This window comes from Canis aureus, chromosome 28, assembly GCF_053574225.1.
Source record: "Canis aureus isolate CA01 chromosome 28, VMU_Caureus_v.1.0, whole genome shotgun sequence".
Taxonomy (NCBI): Eukaryota; Metazoa; Chordata; class Mammalia; order Carnivora; family Canidae; genus Canis; species Canis aureus.
This window is the reverse complement of record NC_135638.1, coordinates 26,602,996-26,624,562: the sequence shown is the minus strand read 5'-3', so window position 1 is coordinate 26,624,562 and position 21,567 is coordinate 26,602,996.

The following is a 21,567-nucleotide window of genomic DNA, read 5'->3' as shown; positions in this document are numbered from 1 at the left end:
GGCAATATTTATTATAAAAGACATTATAAATATGCCATATTGAGGCTTTGATCACTTAAAAATAAACTAATGTGGTAATATACACTGTTGGCGTTATCTCTGTCACCTAAAACTGAAATTTAGAAAACAAAGTTAAAATCCAGGGGCGCTGACTGGCTCAGCCAGAGCGACAATGCGACTCTTGATCTCAGAGTTGTGAGTTTGAGCCCCATGTTGGGTGTAGAGATTACTTAAATCAATAAACTTAAAAAAAAAAGTTAAAATCCCATATCTAAGAGGTAATATACATGGCATTTTGGCCATAACTCCAAACCCAGCCCCTCCAAACCCACATGCCATTGGGAAATTGTAGTCGGGGTGCAGGCATGCAAGAGCACCTAACTCAGGAGTCCCAAACAGATCAGGTTCAGCCACTAGCTGTTGACAAAATCCAAAGACAGAGAAATAAGTGGTGGTGTAAGGAGAAAGGAATTTATTTCAGTGAGGCCAACACTGGGAAGACAGTAGACTACCATTTCAAAGACTCTCTCCAAAGTACCAAAAATAATTCCATGTTTATGTAAGGAAAATGTGGGACAAAGGTGGGTGGGTACCTGCAGGTAGACAGTGAAGATCGAATAGATCACTGTCTTGGAGTCCATCATAGTGAGGGTCTTGCTGGCCCAGGGCAGTCTTAATTGCTTGAGGGAGTCGTTTTGGTTCTCTTCAGGGGATGCTTTGCCCTCAAGGTCTTCTGCTTGAGCTCACCTGGTGATGTGACTGTGCAGTAGAGATAGGACACTCACTGAAAAAACTGCCAGCCTGCTTTTGACAAGGTCAGGTGGGAGTAAATAACTTCGGAGGTGTCCCCCCCCCCCCCCCGCCCCGCCCCAGACATTGAGAGGAAGGGAAGAGGGAGCAGGGAAAAGGGGTAATGGCAATGTAATATTGTGATTATGATCCCATCACAGAGCTCCTAAAACTCTGGAAATTTCCTGGATGATAAAAACAATAAAGGTATCTTTTGTTACGTTAATGAGGTGACTTGGGACCACATCTAAGGATGGGCCCCAGAGTTCCCATCAATCACCAATAGCCAATGCTTTAATCAATCACACCTATGTAATGAGACCTCTTTATAAACCCAAAAAGGGAGGGTTCAGAGGGTATCCAGGTTGGTGAACATGGGAGATTCAGGGAGTGTGTTGTGCTGGGAGTGGGCACAGAAGCTCTGCCCCTTTCCGCATACCTTGCCCTGTGCAACGCTTCCATCTGATTGTTCCTGAGTAATGTCCTTTTATAATAATCTACTAATCTAATTAGTAAAATGTTTCTCTGGGTTCTGTGGGCCACTCTAGCAAACCAATTGCACCCAAAGACAGGATCCTTAGAACTTCCAATCTCTAGCTAGTCAATCAGAAATAGAGGTGACAATCGGGACTTGCAATTGTCATCTGAAGTGTGTGCAAGAGGCAGTCTTATAGGACTGAGCCCTTGGCATGTGATATGAGACAGTATCTCCAGGTAGTGTCAGAACTGAGTGGAATTCTAGGACTCCTAGCTGGTGCCAGAAAATTGCTTGGTGTTGCAAAACACACAGAATGAAATCGGTGTCAGGATCGTGGTATCATCCCTTGTTAGGTTCTGAATGCAGTCCCAGTGGGTGAATGCTACTCTGATGTGTGGGGAAACATTTCATATGTGGCTGCCAAACCCACTGTCAAGTGTTGTTACTGATTCATGCTGAAATGTCCCATACCATTTCTGGGCTTGCAGGCATTCTTTGGAGTACCCAAGTTTTAGGGTCAGCAACAAATCCAGAAAGGGACAGAGGGGGAAAAAATAGAAATTCTTGTTAGTCATAATATATATATATATTGGAAAAAATTCTGCTGCCTACCCCCCCACCCCCGACTTCTTTTCCTAGTAAACCTGAGAAAATACAGCATTTTCCCACTTGAAAGAACTTAAAAGAATGTGTCAGGAGAACCTTTATGACACCCTCCAAATTTGTTCTCCAGAATCCCATGAACAAGGTGGAGGACGTGTATTTCTACATTCATTATCAGGTCCCCACCTTCCAGCAGGTTGGTATTCTGGGCATAATATATAGAGTGAATCTGTTTCTAGGAAAGATGAGAAAGCAGGGTAGTAATGTACACTCTCAGTTGGTATTTATTTACCTCTGGTTGTAATTTAGATGTCTCCATAAGAAGAGAAAGGTGCTGACCTGAGAGTTCGTATCCCTTGAGTGAGATCCTGAGATCCTGAAAGCAGAGTTGATACATGTGTGATATATACGGAATGACAGGAATCTAGGCGACCCTCAGATTTCACCCCCCTCTGACCTCCATAGAACCTGGTCTCATCACTAATGAGGTGTGCCTCTCAGGTGAAGAGATTTATCTTAAACAAATGGATCTGAACTGATTCTTGGTTAACATAAAAACCTACACATTTTCGGGGTGCCTGGATGGCTCAGTCAGTTGAGTGGCTGATTCTTGATCTCAGTTCAGGTCTTGACCTCAGGGTTGTGAGTTCAAATGCTGCATTGGGCTTCATGCCCAGCATGAAGCCTACTACAAAAACAAAATAAAACAAAACAACAAAAACCCCACACACTGTCAGGTAATAAAATGATAAAATGTCAAATCTGGAAACAACCTTAAAAATCTCATCCAGTATGTCTGTTTCAAGAAACAGAAGCCTCTGGGACACCTGGGTGGCTCAATGGTTGAGCATCTGCCTTCGGCCCAGGGCATGATCCCAGAGTTCCAGGATTGAGTCCCACATTGGGCTCCCTGTGAGGAGCCGCTTCTCCCTCTGCCTGTGTCTCTGTCTCTGTCTCTCTCTCGGTGACTCTCATGAATAAACTTTTTTTAATCTTTAAAAAAACAACAAAAAACAGAAGCCTCCAGCCCTATATCTGTGACCATCAGAACAGCTGCCCCCTAATCTGCAGACTCCATCCAGAGTCTTGTCCTGGCTGCTGCTTTCTTTCTCGGGTGAAGTCTGGCCATGAGGGTGGACTGGTCCATATCTCAGGTTCCAAATAACAAATAAATTCATGCCTCCACAAACCAAAGCTGTCAAAGCAGAGAGAATTTTTAAAAGAGTTACAAGAATGACTGCTGCCACACTGTGACACTCCAACTAAAGCAAAGTGCACAGTGGGTTTCGGAAAGAAAATAGAAAAAGTTATTAAAGTCAAATGTGATGCTTCCTGCTAATTCAGCAGGTAAAATCTATTCATTCCATCCTTTATTGTCACAAAGTTGAGTCAAAAGGCTTATGTCTGAACTTAACTAAAAGAAACTGGTTAGGACAATTCACACTGTTTTGGCAACTAGTTCACAGAACAGATATTGGCCAGTCTCTTGCTTACTGCCCTCCATTTCAGTAAAATGCCCAATACTCATCTGCCTTTGCCCCTACATTTTCAAAACTTTTTGATTTTTCCAAATTATGTGATTACAGAAAATATTTGTTGCATTTTGTGCCTAGGATCCTCCTCCTTGTGGTTATCCCATTTTGCTCTGAGCCATACCCTGTATACTCAGCCCTCACGTTTCATTCTCACTTTGAGTTCACTCCACAATCTAGGCCTAAATTCTGAGGTCAGATAGACCAGATGGGAGAAAGATGGCTATAGTCACCCTAGTACAAAATTTCCAGATTTCATTCCTACAACCATTGGAGTATGTTTAGGAATGTGCCCAGTCAGAATCAGTGAGGTACCATGAGGCACCTGCTGGGAACTACAAGAAAGAGATCCTCATTTATTCTCATGCAACTTTAAATAAAGTAGGCTGAGCTGTTGCTGTCTCTTGCTACCATGAATGGAACTAGAATAAACAGAGGTAAAGTTTAGAAAGATAGAAAGCAGATGCTGGTATTACTATGTAAACTCCCATATAAAACTAAACTTGTCTAAAGAAAGCACTACTGCTCAACCTTTTCAGTTTTGTGAGCAATAAGTTACCTCCTTCCTTTTAGATTTTCTGTCACTTTCAATCAAAAGAACTGAATATAATTAGTACACTTAGAATATTTGAGTTAATAAATGAGGGATGCTGCTTTAAAAGGGGAGCAGAGAACCAGAAAGAGTCGTAAAAATAAAAAATATAATTTCTTAAATAAAAATTTCAGGGACACCTGGTAGCTCAGCAGTTAAGCATCTGCCATTGGCTCAGGCCATGATCCTGGAGTCCCAGGATCAAGTCCCACATCAGGCTCCCCACAAGGAGCCTGCTTCTCCCTCTGCCTATGTCTCTGCCTTTCACTCTCTGTGTGTCTGTCATGAATAAATAAATAAAATCTTTTTAAAAAATTTCAATAGAAGGCCTAGAAGACAAAGTTGAAAAAAATTCCACAATGCAAGCCAAAAAAGTGACACAGTGAAAAATATGAAAATAAAGTTGTAGAATGGAGAATCAACTGAGGAAGTCCAATATTAGTCCAAGGCGGGGGCGGGAAGAGAAACAACTAAAGCAAGAAATTTCCTAGAGCTGAAAACACAGAAAGTCTTCAGGATGATATGCCATGCAAGATAGATAAAAAGAATTTACGCCAAAGTGTGTATGTATACACACACACACACATATATATATACCTTATGCCAAGGTATATCCCTGTAAAACTGCAGAATTTTTTTTTCAACTGCAGAATTTCAAGGAAAAAGTAATGACCATTCTAGACACTAAAAACAGGCTCGCTACAAAAGAATAGAATTCAAAGTAATATTAAACTTCTCAACAGGGTGCCTGAATGATGTAAGACAATATCTTAAAACTTTGGAGGAAAAAAAATGATATAGATCTACAATTCTGTACTACATAGTACAAGCCATCCTGATCAAGGAAATAAGATAAGAAAATGATAAGAATTGGAAGGAAAAAGATAAAACTGACTACCGGTCAAATCCTTAAAATAACGAATTGATCAAAGTTCCCAGATGAAAAATGAACTCAATAGCAGTATTCAACACTCACCAATTAGAAAATATAACTGAGGGGTGCCTGGGTGGCTCAGTCAGTAAAGCATCTGACCCTTGATCTCAGCTCAGGTCTTAATCTCAGGGTCATGAGTTCAAGCCCCGTGTTAGGCATGGAGCCTAGAAGAAAAGAAAAGAAAAGAAAAAAAGAAAAGAAAAGAAAAGAAAAGCATAATTGGAAGTAAGATACCATTCAGAGCACAACAAAGCTAAGTGTGAAAAAAAATTAAAAGCTTCATAGATATTCAAGGACTCCTTGGACACATTCTTCTGGAAAAAATTTCATAGAAATTTTAAAACAATAGAAATAGAAATAGAAAACAATAAGATTGACCCACATTACTATGAAAAGAAATCGCATGATGAGAAATCGCATGATGACAGCTATGTGGCTAAAACAAGACATTAGAAGATGTAAGGAAGAATGTCCTCAAAAAGAATGTTGGAATGGATTTTACTCAGCAAATCATATGAGTAAGAAGCTGAAAGAACCTACTGACATGGCAAAGAATCTTGTGGGTTTTTTCTTTCAACAAGAACTTAAAAGACAACTCTGGAAACCCTGGGAAAACTTTAGAAACCTGCAAAAAAAAAAAGTATGGGCCAAAAAGGAAGCATCCTCTTTAAAGTGGCAAAGATTTGATTTGGTGGGAGTATGTTTCTTTCTTTATTGGTTAAATCCTACTGGCTCTGCGTTAAATAATATTACATGTATCACTCACAAAATTTAACTTGAAATGGATTAAAGACTTAAATGTAAGACCTGAAATTGTCAAACTCCTAGAAGAAAACATAGGAGAAAACCTGTTTTACATTGGTCTGGGCAGTAATCTTTTGGATATGACATCAAAAGTACAAGCGGCAACAACAGCATCAACAACAGAAAAGTATAAGCAACAAAAGCAAATTAACCAAGTGAGACTGCATCAAACTAAAAAGCTTCCACACAGCAAAAGAAGCAATTAGCAAAATGAAAAGGCAATCGATGGAATGGGAGAAAATATTTGCAAGCCATATAAATGAGAAGAGTTTAATACCCAAAATGTATAAGAAATTCATACAACTCAATAGCAACAAAAATTTAAAATAAATCCAATTTTAAAATGGGCAAAGGAGTACCTCACTGGCTCAGTTGGAAAAGCATGTAACTCCTGATTTCAGGGTTGGAGTTTGAGCTCCATGTTCAATGTAGGGATTACTTAAAAATAAATAAACTATAAACAAACAAACAAATAAATAAAAAGTGGGCAAAGAATGTGAATAGATATTTTCCCAAAGAAGATATATTCAAATGGGGGCCCCTCACTGATAATGTATGCAACCTTTGATCTCAGAGCTGTGAGTTCAAGCCCCACGCTGGATGTGAAGCCTACTGAAAAAAAAAAAGATATACAAATGGACAACAGATATATGAAAAGGTGCTCAATGTCACTAATCATCAGGGAAATGTAAATCAAAAACACAGGTTTAGACATCACCTCATATCTGTTAAGATGGCCGTTATCAAAAAGATGAAAAATAACAAGTACTGGTGAGGATGTGGAGAAAAGGGAACAATTGCACATTCTTAGTGGGAAGGTAAATTGGTGCAGTCACTATGGAAAATAGTTTGGACGTTCCTCAAAAACCTAAAAATAGAAATACTATATGATCCGACAATCTCACTCTTGGATATATGTATCCAAAGGAAATAAAATCACTATTTTGATATATTGAAGAGATAGCCCCATGTTCATTGCAGCATTATTCACAATAGCCAAAATATGGAAACAACCTGAGCGTGCACTGGTGGATGAATGGATAAAGAAAATGTGGTGTATACATGCAATGGCATGTTATTCAGTCATAAAAAAGAAGGAAATCCCACCATTTGTGACAACATGGATGGACTTTGAGGACGTTATACTAAGTGAAGTAGGTCAGAAAGACAAATACTATATGGTCTTACTTATACATGAAAGCTGACCTCATAGAAACAGAGTAAATTGCTGGTTGCCAGGGCCAGGGGTCAGTGGAGGATATAGATGAAGGTGGTTAAAGGGCACAAACTTCCAGCTGCATGATGAGCAAGTTCTAGAGCTATAATGTAGAGCATATTGATTATATTTTACACTGTATTGTATACTTGGAAATTGCCAAGAGAGTAAATTCTAAAAGTCCTCACTACCGAAAAAAAAAGGTAATTATATGAGGTGCTGGATGTGTTAACTACCCTTATTTGTGGTAATCATCACACTGTACTCCTTAAACTTACACAATATTATATGTCAATTATATCTCAGTAAGGCTGGAAAAAACAATTAAAAAATGAAGTTTGAAAATAATTATATTACATGTTTTATAAGATTATACGCTTGTATTTCGTGGTTATAATAATTTAAATACTATTTTTATTCCTAACTTTAGAACTGACACAAAGCATGGATGGTTACACTTTGTAATTATAGTTAAAAAGCAATATAAATATGATAAACCATGTAATGAATTAATGACAAAAGTAATGAAATAGATGACAGAATTTGGGAGAGATATGAAGGGGTTAGGGAAGGAGATGAAGGTTACTCTGAAGGGGAAATGACATCATCTTACCCATAAGATGTGTATCAGTTATCTATGACTACATGAGAAATATTCCCCAGAAAAACATACTGGCCTAAAGACCAATACACACTTCTTATCTCACAGAATTTCTATGGACAAATTAGTTGAGTGGTTCATGAGGTGGTTGTCAAGAAATCGACTTCAAGCTGCAGTCATCCAAAGGCTTAACTGAGGCTGGATGATTTGCTTTCAAGATGGCTCATTCACATGGCTGGCAAATTTGGTGCTGGCTGTTATCAGGAAATCTCAGTTCTTTGTCACATGCACTTCCACTTAGACCTGCTTGCATATCCCCAAGACAGGGCAACCGACTTTCCCCAGAGTAAGTGATACGAAAGGCAGCAAGGTAGAAGTCGCAACATCTTCTCTAACCTAATCGTGGAAGTCACACACCATCTTTACCATCTTTCAGCAGCATCGTATCGGTTACACAGGTCAACCTTATTCAGTGTGAGAGAGTCCATGATTATAAGGAGGGAAGAATCACTAGGAGCAAGAAATGGCTGGTTCCATAGGATATTAATACTTTTTTAAGATTTTATTTTTAAGTAATCTCTATACACAATGTGGGGCTCGAGCTCACAACCCCAAGATCAAGAGTCTTATGATCTTCCAATTGAACCAGCCGGGCACCCCTTCATAGATATTTTATTTCCACTGATGGAATAAAGAATAGACATTTAGGTATATTATTTAAAGTTCGAAAAGTAACCACCTCCAAAAGAACACAAAACTATAACATAACTAAAGGGGGCACCTGGGTGCTTAGTCAGTTAAGCCTCTGACTCTTGATTTTGGCTCAGGTGGTGATCTCAGGGTCCTGAGACCAAGCCCCTAGATGGGCTTCCCACTCCTTCCCAAGCAGAGGATCTGCTTGTCCCTCTCCCTCTCCCTTTGCCCCTCCCCCTACTCATGCGCGCTCGCTCTCTCTCTCTCTCTTTCCCTATCAAATAAATAAAATCTTTAAAATAATAATAACAATAAAACTAACAAACTCAAGGGAAGGCGGGGAGGTGGGAGTTACCTTTCACATTAGGACATTGAATATACCCTAAGGATGATACATCAAGAAACAGAGAAATGTGAGTATCATTTACTCTGGTGGAAGCCACCTTTGGAGCTAAAAATAGAACAGTTAAGAAGTGACTGTCTCTGAAAAGGGATACTGGGAGATTTTAATTTCTTATTTAAATCCATTGTATACCAATCTATTTTTTAAAAAACTAATGTGTATTATTTAATAATAATAACTTAAAAAGTATAATTTTATCTTAAGGATATAAACATGTGTTTTTATATTTCACATGCTGGGATTAACCCAGAAACAGTATGCTGAAGTCCAAGAAGCTGTTAAAGTACTTTCACTGCCTCAAAGCTAAGTGATCACCTAGTAACACTGACATATGCTTAATACAGTTTTAATTCTATAAAACAAAACATTGTGCAGTCAATTCATTTGGATTTTTTTTTTCATTTGGATTTTTTAATATTCTAGTGTAAAACTCTTACTAAGATTTGTTTCAGGGGGCACCTGGGTGGTTCAGTGGTTGAGCATCTACCTTTAGCTCAGGTCATGTTCCTGGGGTCCTGGGATTGAGTCCTGCATTGGGCTCCCCGCAGGGAGCCTGCTTCTCCCTCTGCCTATGTCTCTGCCTCTCTCTCTCTCTCTCTCTCTCTCTCTCTATGTCTCTCTCAGGAATGAATAAATAAAATTTTTTTTTTTTTTAAAAAAAAGGATTTCTGGGACGCCTGGGTGGCTCAGCAGTTGAGTGCCTCCCTTCAACCCAGGGCGTGATCCTGGAATCCTGGGATCAAGTCCCACATCAGGCTTCCTGCATGGAGTCTGTTTCCCCTTCAGCCTATATCTCTGCCTCTCTGTGTCTCTCATGAATAAATAAAATCTTTTTTTAAAAAAAGAATTTGTATCAGAAGTTAGGAATTTGCTTACTTCCCATAAATTCACACTCACTGTCTTTAAGAACATTTCTTTTTCATGTTTCACAAGTCCTAAAATGCAATTGAAAATAACAACTTTTAGTGAAAGATTATATTCTTAAGCTTATGGTGCTAGGGGCTATTGACCATTTTAGGAGCGAATAAGAAGCTTCCAGAAATAAAAACTAGTTCATTGCAGAAAACCAATGAAAATATATCGTCCAATAGAAATTTCCCTGTCAAACACGTCCTTAACTAAAATTAACCTGGTGAGTTGATTTCTGGGTGGGAGAAGAGTTAACAGGATCATAGAGCAGCCTGCTTGCTGGACCTCACCCCAGAGTGAACAGACCAGCACTGACACGTAGGTGTAACAGGAAAGCAGTTGCTTCCAAAATGTATGATGAGAAAGTAGACACTGGGAAATATTTTTGATACAATATCTGACCCAATATGGATAGTAGGAATTACTCAAGCTGCCACAAAATGTCAGACAAAACAAAGGAAAACTGAGTTAGCCTAACAACTATTTTAGGGACCGAGGATCAATCTGGCATTAAGTACCAAATAGAGCTAACCATCTAGAGAATGGTTGCTTTTACTCAGGCTTCTTTCTTTATGGATTGAAAGCCTGTCACATTTCACTCGTTTCATGAGCATCATCTACAAGCCACACTAAAAATTAATTAGCAAAACAGCTTCATCACTGTGATTATAGGACATGGAGAGTCTAGAGTCAGGAATGTAATGTTTGCCATAGAACTATCTGGTTAGGCTGGAAAGACAGGAGTGCCTGACCATAATAGGATGATTAATCAAAGTTCACGAAGCAACTCTTCCGTGGTAAGCCCACAGTAAAAGAGGAAGTGCTGCAAGGCATAGTCTCAGAAAGCACAACTCCAAACAACGTGATAAAACTGTAGAAACAAGGGTAGAGAGGCCAATCTGATACATCAATCAGAAATAGAGCAGCTAATTTTAAACACATGAAAATTTTATGGGCTAAGAGCTTCCACTGCAGACATTGACAGGGCCTAAAAATCTCACATGTTATTCCAAACTAAAGGACACTGGTAGACACAAACTGGGGGAGCTGCCAGTGATCACCCAGGGTCACGTCTGTGCTGCTGCTCTTCACTGCTCTCTAACAGCTCTTGCTCCCACTGGTCCCAGAGGTAGCACATAGCCAGCTTACTCACACAGTTCCTTTCCCATCCTGGCCACGATGTTGGTCCGGGTTGGACGATGGCCAAACCTATAGCTAGGATGCAGACTCCATATTGCCTCTCAGAGTGGCACGGGAGGGTTCTGGAGTGGCTTGAGCTTTGTTCCCTGCCATTCAGAGAAAGCCCTTCCTTGGCAGTCTGCAGAAGCAAAAATGAAGCTAGTGTGTGCATGGGTTCCAATTGCATTCAAATCCCTAGATGCCACCAGACCTGGGGCTGACTCTGAACCTGCCCTTTCTGCAAGGTGTCCATATGAGCCAATGCATTCTTCTAGCTTTGATTATAGTTGGATTTTTGTCATTTGAAAGAGGCTTAATGTCTGTCATCTGTGTATATAGTTTATTGAAGAAACACAGCTCTTTAGGGGAATAAATGTAAAACAATTTTTTAAATTATTGCCTGAAGCTATACCACTTTGAGTCTCCCTCTCTCATCTTTTAAAGATATGCACAAATTAAATGCCTTTTGGTTTTTATGGGAGTCAGTAAACTTCTGTAAAGAACCAGATAGTAAATATTTTAGGCTTTGTGAATCACATATGATCTCTGTTGCATGTTCTTGTTTATTTCGGAATCCTTTAAAAAATGTCAACACTATGGATTGGGCCTAGATTTGACCCATGGATTATTATAAGAGTTCAGTTTTAAGCTTCAGTCTCATTCTTGGGAGAAGCACGTTCCTGCCAAGTGTGCTGGACTGCCAGGTGTGTGTGTCCTCTGGCACGGAGAATATTCTGTAGCTACTGAGGTAGACAATGAAGTAAGTCAAAGTGACTACCAGGTAGTCCAGCATGACTACCAAAGCCAGGATTAGGAAGAGGCAAGCAAGATGCCCACGACAAAAAGTTAAAGAGGTTCTCATGCTTATGTGCTAATCCTGCATTTGTGCAAGCCTAGGACTCAGTGCTTCCCTAAATTTTGCATCATGGATATGATCCCTTGCCTCATCCTTCTCCCAGCCCAGACAACTACCATCTAATTGCTCACTCTTAAGAATAGGGGAACTGGCTTGCTTGCTCTTTTCTACAATGTTTGCTGCTTTAGGCCATGGTTCTCCTGTAGCATAACTGACTCCATGTATTCATATTATCTCAGCCCATGAATCACCCCACCCCCAATGGAACTCGGGAGCAAAGAATCCAGCCAATATGCTGAGGCTCATGCTTTTATCTGTGATGAGTAATAGAAGCAATTTTTCTGACCTAGGAATCTAACGTCTTTTGCCAGCAGACATGAAGGCTAACTTGTTAGCTTGCAAGATAAAATCAGACCCTCCACAGTTCTTGACATTTGTATCTGATGCAAAACCCTTTGCCCATCCTTACCCTTAAATCCATCTCCATCATGGGCTGGATGGCAACTCCAGGACTTGTAATAGCATTGTCCATCCTTGTGATACTTTTTCCCTTTCCTTTTTAAAGTCTGGATCTGGGGACAAGGAAGAAGGATCAGGGAGGTAGAAATATGGAACTGCCCCTTGCCTGGTGGTGGTGGTAGGAAGGGTCCCTCATTTCTCTTGACTGGACTTGGTTCTGTCTCATGGTGGTGATCTCCGAATAGGCTGTCTGTGTGTTCTTCTTGAGCTACTGTCAGCTTCATCCCAGCTCCTTAAGGGAAAAGGATCTTGTTGTGTCTTTGACCCATATGTGGCAAATGTCCTCAAAGCCCCTCTCGAGCTAAGTAGTCTTCTCACTTGACCTAGGTAATTGTACAGTTCCTGTCCTTCCTTTAAGTTACAAGTTCCTTCTCAAGGAGCCCAAAGAACCTCTAGATAACTATTCCATAGCCTGAGGGCTGCACAAACTTGAACAGGGTGACAGAGTGCACCCTCTTCTACGTCGGCACTCACACCATATCCACATGTGAAGATCCCTTCATACTCTGCTGACACAGGCTACTCTTGCTGACCTTCTGCCTTCAGGGACCTGTAGACAGAAGCACATAGTATCTCTATGCACATATACTGCTCCAAAATTCAATGGGAAATATCTTCTGCTATCTCTAGGCTCTGTCCTACTCCCCTACAGTGACAATGCAAGAAGGACCTATTGGCACCTTTGGTTTCAGAATGATTGTCTTGAAGCCACCCACACCACTCCTCAGGATTGGGAGAAACCACCAGGAGAAGAGTAACAAGTCCCCTGCTACACTATGACCCCTTAAGGTCAAAATTTTACTCCTCCTTCCTCAAACTTCTCCTTCCATAAATTTGTGAGGGAAGGAAGTGTTGATACAATAAATCCAGAATTTGGTAGTGCTGGGCAGTAAAATACAGTACACTTTGGGTTGAGAGGGAGAATTTAATACCCTCTCTTCTCAGCTTCGGGATTGCCATAAATTCCAGAATAATAGGGGAAAAAATTTTTAAGATTTTATTTACATATTTATTCATGAGAGACACACAGAGAGAGGCAGAGATCTAGGTAGAAGGAGAAGCAGCTCCCTGGGAGGAGCCTGATATGGAACTTGATCCCAGGACTCCAGGATCATGACCTGCGCCAAAGGCAAGCATTCAACCACTGAGCCACCAAAGTGTCCCAATAGGAAAACTTCTACAGAGTATTCTAACTCCCTCATTTGTGAGACATGGGTCTTTTAAACACATTCAAAATGATCATATGCAACAACTTTGCAACATTGTTAGGTTCTACTCTAAAATAAATCCCACAATGGGAAACTTTGTACTATTTTCATAGGTTTAGTATATATGATGATACCACAAACAAAAGCTGGTCTCAAATTTAAGGGAAATTTTTTCAAGAGAAATTTATAATACATTCAAACATATTAAGCAGTAAAGACAACTTCAGAAATTATAAAAACAAAAATTTCTTTCCTAGAAGTACAAAACTGTTTTCTGACTCAATAGAGGGTTTACGGTTTCTTCAATGTTCAAATAACCTTATTGTCTTGTGCACCAATGGTGACTCTACCAAAAATATCATCTTGTGTAGTTTTAGGGTTGGCCTCAGAGGGGTCTAGATTTTTAGAGCAGTAGCTCTTAAACTTCAGCATGTATCCATCAGAGTCCCCTGGTGGGCTTAATAAAAACCCTAATTGTGGACCCCAACCCCAGGTTCTGGCCCAGCAGCTACTGTTGGGTGAGGGTCTGAGAAATTTTCCTTGCCAACGAGTTTCCAGTGATGTTACTGTTTGCTGGTCTGGGAATCAAACTTAAAAAAACACTGCCTAGGGCATCATTTTCTAGCTTAGGGCAGCCCAGGGGCCCAATTCAACCTGTCCTCTCTTTATACACCTTTATTATAACACAGCCATGCTCATTTGTTTACATATTGTCTCTGGCTGCTTTCTTGGCACAGTTGCAAAGTTGAGTAGCTGCAACATATTTTATAGTTTACAAAGCCCTTTTCTGGTCCTTCACAGGATATTCACTGTTGGTAAATTTGGTCCTTTATAGGAAAAGTTTGCTGATCTAGAGCATCATCTTCTAGCCCATAGCCAACCCTGCCACATAGCCTCCTGGACTGGACAAAGGACGATTACAGAGCATAACCATGCAAGGCTGCTGCCATGACTAGGGCTTATTTCATTAATGATGCAAATTCGATTAAAATGTATAATAGCCTTGACTTTGTATAGGTCATTTATAGCTATATACAAAACTTTAAAACTCTTTGCTAAAAACCTTGCTTTATATTCAGGTCATTGTTTTAATTCCTTTAATGTAAAAAAAATTTTTAATGTCTCCATACACCTTGGAAGATAAGGAACTGTTGTAATTATCTATTATTATCCTGTAACAAAGGGAAACTGGAAGGATGCAGCTTTTATTATAGTGGAGTTTACTTCTCATACAGACATGTACATACAAGGGAAAAAACCTCATAAAGTCAAAATTATGCCTGGAAATCTAAGTCACCTTTAAAATACAGTATACAACATTTACAGACCATGTTGGAGGCAGACTCTCAATATGTCCAACACAGCCAATTTTTCCTTCAGCATTCAAACAGATGGCTCATTCTTTGGGTGAGCACCAGATGAAGTAGTTGGCTTGTATTTGAGGCCATCTTGTATAAAAAAAAAACTTATCTTTAAACACTGAATCACACTCTGCACAGTGAGAAGCTCACACTACAAGGCACAAGGAATCAATGACCAATTGAGGGAGCCATAGATTAATGTCTCCCTTTTTAACACCTAGTCTGGGGAATACTCGAGAGAAATGGTAGGCAGAAGTGACTGCATGACTTAAATTCTCAACCTCTCTCACTTTCTCTCTGGCCCAGCACTCCAGCTGGAGTCATAAAATTTGAATGTGTCTCTGATGGGATTCCTCTATGTTCATGAAGACACTGATAATGAAATAAAGGTCTTGAAATGGTAATATATATCCCACTCCTGGTACCAATCTCTGTTATTGCTTAGCTGAGTAAGGAACATGCCAGGTAAACTTAAAGGAGAAAGATTTAAGATACATCAGCATCAACGATGGTAGTAGGGCTTTGACAGTGTTCTCTGTTTATGTCAGGGCTTTTTAGCTCCAAAAAATCCAAGCTGAAAGTTGACTGGGTCATGTTGTCACCATCCATCATCTCTGACCCCTGAAGAGTCATGGCCACGGCTGAGTCAACACTATGGCAAAATCAAACACTCCTATTCCACATAGACAAAGCTGCCTTGGGCTACTTTCCTCTGACAAAGGCAATTTAACAGGCTGTCACCTTAAGGCTCCATCTTCACTTAGTTCAAATGCCAAATCCCAAGTCCCTCCAAATGATCACAAAGATTATTTGAAGCCCTTATGTATTCTTCATGGTAAATTCACATGAGATTTTTATTTTTACTTATTTTTAAAGATTTTATTTATTTAGTTACTTAAGAGAGAGAGAGAGAGAGAGAGAGTGAGCAGGGGGAGGAGCAGAGAGAGGGACAAGGAGACACTGCACTGAGTGCAGAGCCCAATACAGGCCTAATCCCACAGCCCTGACATTGTGACCTGAGCCGAAATCAAGAGTTGGATGCTTAATTGACTGAGCCACCTAGGTACCCCAATGTGAGATTGTTTTTAGAAAAACAATAAAAACCTGGTTAAAAATTTTTAAAGATTCTTAAGTCCAAATTTCATTTCAAATAAAATTAAAATGCTAAGTTGAGCATCACACAAATCCTATGAAGATAGGTATTAACCTTATTCTGTATATGAGAAATTGAAAGGCACAATTAGGTCACCCAGGTTTTGGGCTACAGCCAAGCCCTAAATCCAAATCTCCTCAGATTCCAAGAAACTGAATTAGTAGGTTTCTTGATAAGTAAATCAACAGCTAACTTTGGTGTAAGCATTATAGGGACATGAAAAAAATATAAAATAGTTACTATACAATGATTTTAATTGTTGACTGTATAAGTCCAAAATAGGATAAGGTAAGATAGTTTGTGACTTGAGTAACAGCCTTAAGAAATACAAATTTTATAGTTTCAGCAATTTGTATTATAGTGCTGGTAATGCCATCTATCCCCATCTTGCTGAAACAGAATAACACAAATTTTAAAGATTCTTGTTCCTAGTAACACAACCTTTCTGTTAGCATATTATTCATCTAGCTAAAGCAAAAGGTCAAGTGAGCAAGCTGAATTTTACCATTTTTCCTACTTTTGCATAAAAAACCAGAAATATACTTTAAGGAAGCTTGAGCTCATTAGAAAAATGGATGGTTTAAATTTTTCAAAATTAATGTAAGGAATTCAGCATATTTACCCCCTAAGTCATTGTTTGATTCAGTTTGATGAAATGTAATGGTTTCTTATATTTAATGTTATGAGTGGAGATCATTTAGATTGACCGACCCATCTTCTATTAGAACATCTGTCAATGATTAGAGAAACATCTCCCGAGACACCTGGGTGGCTCAGTGGTTTGCCTTCAGCTCAGGACGTGATCCTGGGGTCCTGGGATCGAGTCCCACATCAGGTTCCCTGAAGGGAGCCTGCTTCTCCCTCTGCCTATGTCTCTACCTCTCTCTCTCTTTCTCTCTGTGTCTCTCATGAATAATGAAACAAAATCTTAAAAAAAAATTTCCCCACATTAGGGATTTAGGACTTCATGATTTCTTACTGGTTACCATAATTTTACTTTGAGATTTAATGAACAGGTAACATAAAAAAATCTTCTGTTCCAATTTGTTTTAAAATCTGAGCTTGCTACTGATTTATACTCAAATAAAATGTGAAATATCTTAAGATATTTCATCTATTCACATATTTTCTTAATTGGCAAAATTATGGTATGATTACTGGTATGCACTCAATATATTTATCATTAATGTTTCTCTACTTGCAGTTTGGATAGAACAATTCTCCACATTTGGGATTGTCCTGAGCACTGGAAGATGTTTAGCATCTCTGATCTCAGCACGCTAAATACCAAGAGTTCACTACATTACTATAAACATAGCGGTGTGTGGGTACAATCGATGAAATGTGCTCCCAGTTACTGTCAAAACACTACCACTCCTCTCACCCTTTCCAAGACCACCATGATGGACAACATAGTAGACATAGGTAAAGTCTGGCAAAGATAGCCGGTTCTTTGGAACAAGTTTTGGGAGACTAGTCAGTGTAAGATTTAGCTAGAAAGATTTATTATAACTCATAATTTGACTTGCTGAGTTATTTGACTTTAGAGTAATGTATCCATATATTATGAGTAATGAGCTGTTTATTCTAGTAAGAATTGTGTTAAGTCAAAGAAGGGTTCGGAGTCAAAACTCTAAACTCAGGAATTGTACTTTTCTCTTCCTATCATGGCTCTCACTCATCCCTAAACACCACACAGGACTTGATTATCTATTATTATAACAGATAAACTTGATTATCTATTATTATAAACAGATAAATTTCACATATCATCCAAAATTTTTCTTTAAAGCAATTCAGATTTATTAATATTAATTGATTTTATAGAGCACATTTATACATCAGTTTCAGACTTACTTCTGGAAAACTGTTATGCCTATACATATCCAAAGATATTACACTGCAGAGCCTTTGCACAATTATGCATATGAACTCCAAATCAGAAAGCCTTAACTGAATTAAGTAAGACTGCACGGAGAAAACTTTTATTAAAATGTGTGTGAATATGATATCTAAAAAGTGGGTACAGAATCAATCTGCTTTCATACTTTTTCTTCAATAATCCATCTGCAAAAAAAAGAAGGCGGCAAAATTTCATTTAAAAACTTTCAAGTCTTGAAACCGAAACCACTCCTGAGAGAGTACACGGCCACAGAATCTGTTTTATATAAGCTTGTATTGAAAATAACCCAAAATATCCATTACATTTGTGTATTTGTTATAAATTGCAATATACATTACAGATCCCTGCATCTACATATGCACATAAACTGGCTATATTTACTGTAATAATGAGATTGCCTCTATAGAGTAAATGATACAATAAATGTTAAACTATCTCAAATGGTTGGTATTTCTATTTTATGGTCAGGGATATGTCTTCATTGTTTTGAAAATGTAGACAACTGAAATTAGATTGTCAATACCATTCCTCTACAGTAAGCACTAATAGGTATGTTATACATGGACACATCCTATGCATTCCTTTGAATCAGGTGAAGAAAAATAATAGCCATAACTTGCTAAAAAGTCATATAGAATAGCTGCCTTTCTCTGATAACATTCTTGGTTCTAGTGTTGGATTAATATTTTTAATTTGGAGAATTTATAAATATACAGGAAATGTGTGACACCCATTAACCAAGACTCACAGACTAACATAATCCCATGTTTATATAATAGAAGCTGTAATTTATAACAGATACCAAATACAATGCAAGTTTATTACAACTATCAAAGGCTTCCTCATCCTAAAACATTTATGCTTTTGAATAGTTGCTAGCTCTAAAATTTTTATATCCACTTTAAGTATTCATTTGCTTAAATTTAAGTGTTCTGGCCAGCAGTGGCTTGAGAAATTTTTAAACCACATTCTTGACTTTTTACTATCTTTTTACTTTGATCGTAGTCTAGATTATAGATATCTGGGGAATCCACACATTTTGGAGTATATGTGTAGAAATATTTCAGAACAAGTGATACTACTGGGGGCTAAAATACAGGAAAATTTCAAAGTTAAGAAACTCCAAATCTGTAAAGAATATCTGCCATCAAATAGGTGGCACCACACTAGATGCTATGTGGGGAAGACAGAGTATATCCTGACATTTATAATAGAAAACACACCAGATGTAAGTACAAGGGCAAAATGAGCACACTAAAAACCATACAAAGCCAATAACTAATAAAATAGCAAAGATATTCAACTAACAATTAAAAATTTTGTATATAAGCTTTCACTCTGAATTTCAGTTTCTGAAACCAATTGGTTGGAGGAAAGGAACTTTCCTAAACTGAGCAAAAGCTGAAGGTAACACCTCTCAGATCTTTAGATCTTAAAAGTATAAGAGCTAAGTCATGATTCTCAGTCTTGACTGCATATTAGCATTACTACAAAGCTGTTTAAACAAACAAGCAACCGCCCCCTCTGCCCAAGTCCTCATCCATGCCTTTGCCCTATCCTTAGAGACTCTGGCTCAAGTGTTTGGAGTGGGGACATGAACAATGCTACTTATTAAAATCATGCAGGTGATCCTAATGTACAGACAGGGTGAGACTCCCTGAACTAAATGAAAGGATCAGAGAAAGCGGATGGTAAACTAGGAGTCTAATGATGTCTCATGGAAAGAAACTCATCCATGCTAATATAAAAAATACAAGAGTCTAGTAAGACTAAGCATATTCACATTCCAATTTAATCTTAAATAGACTTAAGAGAAAACCATTCCTCTTGTTTTTTTAATCCACTAGGAATGTAAGAATAGTAATATAAGGAATGTCTTAATGGGTCAGCTGTACAGAAGGAACCAGAGGAGTTCATATATCAAAGGCCAGTCCTCCCACCCCTACTATAAATGTACTTGCTTCTGAACCTCATTCTACATTGAATGCTCTTTTCTGTGTCTCATCTCTCTCGAATCCATCCCACTAACATTTAAACATTTCAGTCTCTCTTACCTTAAAACACACATGCCTAGATCCTTGACATCTTTGCCTACAATCCCATCAGCACAGCCCACTAGAGCGCTGCTGACAATCATGGGCATTTCCTCTCACAATGAACCACCGAGTTCTTCTATGATACTGCCTAAAAAGACCTGTCACATAGGTCACCTCTCTCCATGCCCACTGCTACTTACCCAAAGCCAAGCCACCATTGCCCCTGTACTCCAAGTATGGAAATAGCCTTATAATCTGATATTATAGATTGGTATCCTCAGATCCACTTTTCTCCCTTTTCCACATTGTAGCCTAAATGCGTTCACTTTGGCAAATTACCAAACCCAAGCTTCAGTTTCTTCATATGTAAACTCCATTTATTTTTCTCACAGACTTTATCAGATTGTTATGAAGATCAAATGGATACCAGACTAAGGCAGTTAGCAACTGCAAAGCAGAAAGTCACTGTTATATTTATTAATGTACAAACAATAGTGATTGAACTACTTACATTAGGAGATGAAATTATTTAGGGACTAAATCAAAAGGCCTACAAAGTCTTGTTTAAGCTGACCTCCACCAACATTCCAGTCTCATTTTAGACTCCACACACCAGCCTCATAAAGCTGTTCCTCTTGCCTTGCCCCATCTGACCAAGTCCTGCTCATCATTCAAGTTCTGGCTTAAACCTTAATATCTCTAAGAAACTTACCCTGACTCCCTCTTCCCTTTCCCTCCCAATATCAGGTCTCCCAAACCTTCTGTATTATTTCCTGCTACATACATTTGTCGTTATCTGTTCCAAGGTCTTCCTTCCCACTAGACTGTGAACCTCATGAAGGATTAGGTCTATAATCCTTCCAATAAGCACCATGAATTAGAGACTACAGGTTTTCAAATATTTAGTAACTGATTTTAATGACCTAACTGAAAAATACCCATAAGTGTTACACTCTAATAGAAGCCTGTGGCTCCCTTTAGCATGAGCCAGTAATTGCTGGTATTTCTCTATCACTTTGTCTCCTTTGAGCTTCACCAACCAGAAATACTACACCATAAAGAGTAAGGAAAGTACCTTCATTTTTTATTTCCAATATAACTTTTTGAATATAAAAGTTATATTTCTAACATAACTTCTGTGGTGGTAACAGAACATCTGCTTGGCTTATTTTGTTACTTCAACACTAGGAAATCATATACTGAAGAAAAAACACTGATCTGCTTTCCAGTCCATCCTAGATAATTACTAATAGCTTGGTGATCAGGATCTTAGTTTACAATACATTTTAATGCACTACTTTACTTGGTATGCTTGCTACTTATTATCCAGTCACAGGGCGAGAAGAGAAGATTCCCACAGATTGTCATTTCTAAGAATTTTACTACATACTGCTTCCACAGTTAATAAAAGACTAGTAGTCCTTCTATCAAGCACTATAAATATCTTCACTCAGAAGTGATATTACATTATTGCCTGTAAGCTATTTTTCTACTGAATTTAATATTAAATTAGTTCTGGGCAGCCCCAGCAGTTTAGCACCACCTTCAGCCCAGGGTGTGATCCTGTGAGACCCAGGATTGAGTCCCTTGTCGGGCTCCCTGCATGGAGCCTGCTTCTCCCTCTGCCTCTGTGTCTCTCTTGAATAAATAAGTAAAATCTTTAAAAAAAAATTAAATTAGTTCTTCTATCTCAATGGACTGGAGACACTTGATTTTGTTTCTACTAGGTACTTGCTTTAATCCTGTGTCCCATGGATCTAATTTTTAGAAAGCAGACCTTAAATTGCCTGGAAGAATG